The sequence below is a fragment of the Alligator sinensis genome, unplaced genomic scaffold, assembly GCF_000455745.1.
Source record: "Alligator sinensis unplaced genomic scaffold, ASM45574v1 scaffold1039_1, whole genome shotgun sequence".
Classification (NCBI taxonomy): domain Eukaryota; kingdom Metazoa; phylum Chordata; order Crocodylia; family Alligatoridae; genus Alligator; species Alligator sinensis.
In genome coordinates this window covers 100,552-105,949 of record NW_005843127.1, presented here as the reverse complement: position 1 = coordinate 105,949, position 5,398 = coordinate 100,552, and positions in this window count along the sequence as shown.

Sequence of the window (5,398 nt, the reverse complement as noted above, 5' to 3'; positions counted from 1 at the left end):
GGTGGGAGGGTATGGGTGTCCAGCTGGGACAGAGTGTATGGGGGTGTGTGTGTGTTCATAGGATGAGTCCCACATGCACTCCCCACCATACACATGCACCCAGACTCCCTTCGCACTGCCATACACACAGACCCCCACATCCCCTCCCCCTCACATAGCCCAGGCACCCTCCCCACCACACACATCTCCCCACAAACCCCACACCCACCCATACCCCAGATATCCACACACACACCCACATGCTTTGTCACCCCACATACCCACACCCCCACAGCCCCCCACAAACCTATGCTCACCCCCCCAATATACTAGAGTAAAACTTCATTTTAAGGTATTGTGTGATCACCTCTATGTACACTACACAAACAGATGTAAATCAGGACAAAAATATTTTTTGGAATCATATTAATGAATGCTGCAGATGTTTCCTCTTTAGAATATAATTTGATATTTTTCTGGTTCCGAGACAACACAACCCCTTGCTGAAAGGAGTACTTTCGGGGGCAAGGGGACAGACTTCTGGTGGCAAAGGTCAGGGGGCCGGACTTCCGGTCACAAGATGGTGACCAGGGGGTGGAGCACCTGCCAAGGGGTAGAGCTACCCATGAGGCCTTCAACAGCTTGCCAAAACTCGGTAAGTAGCCCTCCGCCCAAAATAACTGCCCACCCCTGGTTTACGTGGCCAGCCCCAAAGGGTGAGTGGTGGGGGGCATGTAAGCTCTCCCTGAAATGCTCTGTCATTCATGACGGGCAACTGGCTAGTTCTCTTATAATCATGGTAGTGTTAGCGTGATGTTTTAACCATGATGGTCCAGGAAGTTTGCAAGGGGCATTAAAGTTTATGGGGTTAGTTCTTGTAGTGATCTATCTGTGTGACTGGAAAAAGGTTAGACACCCTATTGAGTGCAAGACCTAATGAATGTCCTGCATTGAAAAGCTTGTCTAATTTTCTTCCAACCAGACAATTGGTCCAATAAGAGATTTCACCCCCAAAGAATCCTTGCTTCTCTTAGAATTACCTACATCAAGGAGCCAAAGCTTTAAGAAAAGGACCGAGTCTCATAGGACTTGAACTTTGATTGTGAGAATTAGGAATGCTATGTCAAGCTTGATTCCCAAAGTGCCTGATTGCTATTGTAAATCTTGGCCATGGCTGCTTGTAGGGACTTCAAGAGATTGCTGCAATGTGCAGTGATAGGTGCTATTCTATTGGCTCAATGTTTCCTTTCTTGTTTTCTTCACGTGGGTGAAGGAGGGAAGAAGGGCTGGGCTTGGTACCCTGGGATAGCCATTCCCATTCTGATAACCAGCAGGGGCCTTGTTCCACAGAACAAATACCTGAGTGACAAAAAAAGCCCAGGAGCCTGGATTCCCAGCTCTGCACAGCTCTAACCATTCAACTCCACTCTTCTCTCATACAAGGGAGATTCCTGGAGTCCAGACTCTCAGCCGCACCCTCTAGATCCCACCTTCCTCCCACACTCAGCTCCTCGTTCTCATGTCCACACAACTCTGCTGCGCATTATTTCAGTCCTGAGCTCATAGCAAGGAAACAGGCGAACAACTTTCCCAGCTCATCTCACAGCCATGTAAAGATAAGAGACAGCAGAGCAGTTCAATACCCAGGATGGCAGCGACACAGGGCAGCACCAGCTGCTGCTGTGCTGATGGTGGTGTGCGGTCAGCCACCACTGGGCCAGTGCCTCTATGTAGCACTGTAAACAAAAGGGACCTTTGGTCACTGCCACTGTTTCCCCGGCCCCTCCCCTTGCCTTTCCACTCCTGCTTAAAAGGACAAGGCTTGGCAGCTCTCCACATGCTGCAGGGCCTGGGTTGCTTTTAAAAGCATGAAGGCAAGGCTGGGAAATGAGACCTGAAACCAGGGGGAGCCTGTGGTGGGGCAGGATCCATATGCTCCACACAGCGCTGTGACTGGATGCAGGAAAGGCCCATGGGTGAGAGGTCACTTCCCCAGCACTTGGGGATGGTCCCACTGTTGCAGGAGTCTCATGCTATGTTTGGGATGCAGCTCCCCTGGGCTCCATGCCTGCTCCCAGCCAAGTGCCCAACCCCACTCAAAGCTACAACTTCCATCCCCTTCCTTCCCCAACAGCCATAGCCTCTAGAGCTGGGGAGAGGGATCATGAGTTTAGTGTGGGAGCCAAGCACAGTCAAAGACATGGGGCTTCAAACCTGAGCTAGCATCTCTGCGGGGCAGAGACCAGGTCTGTGAGCCCAAAGAAAGCAGGTCTAGGCTGTGGCAGGGCACACGGCCTTGCAGTCAGCTGGGCCCCTCTTTCCTGCATCTACTCCCCTTCTGTAGACCTTTGCAAATCACACTTTAGCTCTCTGCATATTTCTATCTCCCAATTTGTCTCCTACTTTCTCTCTCTTCCCCCCCTCCCCCAGTGTACTCCTTTCCATCCGTTCCTCTCTGTTCCCACTTGTGTCCTCCCACTCACCACCCTCTCTCCACCAACCAATTCTTTATCCAACTCTTTCTCTCCTACTATATCCTTCTATCCATCTGCTTTTCTTTACCCCTCTAGATCATTTTTGTGCATCAATTCTTTGATCTATACATAAAATATCTTCCTCTCTCCAACTCTTTTTGATCCCATGTACCCACCTTTTCAGTTCTCTCTTTATGTACCTTTCAATTGGTATGTCTCTTACTTGCACTTGTTTTTTTTTTATTATTATTATTATTTTCTCTCTCTCTCCTTTTATAAATATCCATCCACCTCTGTTTCTTTCCTATTCCCTGACTGGCAGCTATCCAGCCACTGTCTCCTTACAGCTGAAGTTGTCTCTCTCCAATCTTCTTCATCTCTCCCTCTCTCGCATGCACTTTGACCAGGGCACAGCTGGCATTTCTAATTCTCCCATCAACAATCAGTGGGCTCTGAGGAGGCTGATCCAGCAGAGACAGACTTAGGACACCCCTGCCTGGCAGCAGTACACCGACACAAATCTCTGCATCATTTCCAGGTCCCTTACTCAAAATCAAGCCTTGGTACTGGGACTGGGGGACCTCATAACAGGGTGATGCTGGCTCTGAGGGGCTGTGCTTCTCCCTGCCCGAGCCTTCCCCCAGACCACCTAGCCACTGGGATGTGAAGCAGCCCTTGTTGTCCTCGACTTCCAGAGCCAGCTTCAAGCAATTCTGTCCTTTGTGCACAAACAGGACAGCTAGGGTTACCCTGCCTATGGTGCTTTGGAGCCATTGCAGGTCCACAACCACAGGTTGCCATCTCCCTTGCAAAAGGGAGATCAGAGATCATCAATCTGGGATCTGCTCACAAATTCTGATCTATTGGGCACAGCCCAGGCAAGAGAGATTGGGGCAATCACAACCAGCACTAAATGGAGGTGAGTCCAAGCAACATAGGGAAGGGTTCAACATAGACTATGGGTTGAAGGGAGGGAAGAGCAGAATGAATAGGGGGAAAGACTGACCAACTGCATTGGGCTAATATTGTGATAATGGAAGTGACTGACTGAATATGAGCTATGTGGCAGGATTTGGGCAGTTAAATCACTGAAGCCCTCTGAAAAGCCCAGCACAGATTGTGTTGTTACTGGATAGGGCCACAGACAGCCCCAATTGTGCTCTTGTATCTCATGGCACTGTTGGTCTGGTTGCGCAGAACCTCAGTACAATTACAAGTGGGTACAGGATTTCCTGTACAGCGTCTAGTTGCTCAGTCTGGGCATGGTTCCACGCTCCTTCTCTATCTTTTGCTCCAATTTTACTGTTTCTCACAGTCTGTCTCAGGACAGACAGTTGAAGGATTTATACTGAATCTGTATCATGACAAGACTGAGAGGCTCAGCCTAAGTTCTGTAGTTCATTATTGCAGGGGCTTTGCATGCACACAGTGAGAAACGGTGCATCTCTGAGCTGAGATTAGGGTCTCCCTGTGCCAGGCTCGACACGGACACAGGGAGACGCAGCCCCTGCCCCAGCTGAGATGCAGACCCTGTCTTCTGGGCTCTGCACAGACACGCAGGAACAGACCATCCTTAATTCACTTGAGACAAGGCCACATTTTTCCAGGTGCTGTACAGACCGGCCTGGAGACAAACAGAAACTAAACAATCTAGGTGCTTTGATTTAACTATGTAAGTAGCACAACGGAGAGGGGAAAGAATTATTTTTCTAGATTTATACAAGGAGAATAGATTTATATTCAGGCAAATGAAGGGACTGGCCAGAGACCTGATACTGAGTCTGTAGCAGGACAGGGGAACCAAATTCAAGTCTTTTGAATCCTTACCCTGCTGTAAGCCACATAACCACTCTCCCAAACCATCAATGTCCAATGTCTCACACACAATCTTTCATGCCTCTCACATGGCCACCATTTCAACTGAGAAATTTCAGCCAAGCAGCAGTGACCAAAACCACTTTTGCTTTCTGGCTAGGAAATGCTGTATGAGAGCAAGGGTTTTCCTTGGCATGGCTCCTGTCACTCCCTCTGCATGCCCTGGCTTCTTACACAAATTTATGAATAATCCAGGGAGTTTGTTAATTAACACCCATCAAAGACACTGATGGGGAATTCCTGTATTTCAGGTTTTCTCCCATCCCTGTCTTCATTTTTCTTGCTTAATGCTGATCTCAAAAGAACAGAGAAGTCATGCAGCAGCTGGACAAAACTCATTTAATCTTTCTGCCTACCTGGTTTCTCACTTTGATTTCTCCTCTCCTCCCATCCAGTGTAAACTTGAAATGTGTTCTGGAGTATAATACCCTCTAGAGGCCACTATGGTGTCTTCTAGGAGTTCAATTTATTTGTGAGACTGCCTCATTTGACAGCTCTGTAAAGTTAGTGGTGCTATCGGAAAGAAATACAGATAGGGTAAAGAGGAAGGGGTAAAGAGGAATGAGACAGGATGTGAGGATGAAGGAAAAGTAAAAGCTGGAACTGAGTAGAATGAATTGGGCAAGGATATGATGAGTGCTAGAACTGGGCACACTGATAGCTGTTGGCAACTGAAGGAAATGTAGGGGTTTGAGGGCTGTTTAGACAGTCCCTGTTCTCAGCAAAATGAATTTTCCAATAGAGTGAATGCAAAAGCAAACTTTATTGAAATTCTCGAAATATGAATATTGCTAGCAAATAAAGAATAACATCATATATCCAAATTGAGAAGGACTCATGTTTAGGTTAAGGTTTCATAGATTTCATAGATTTCATAGACATTAGGGCTGGAAGAGACCTTGGAAGATCATCGAATCCAGCCCCCCGCCCAAAGGGCAGGAAGTCAGCTGGGGTCATAGGATCGCAGCAAGATAAGCATCCAGTTTGCTCTTGAAGGTGTTCAATGTAGGCGCTTGAACCACCTCCGGTGGCAGGCTGTTCCAGACCTTGGGGGCTCGGACAGTAAAGAA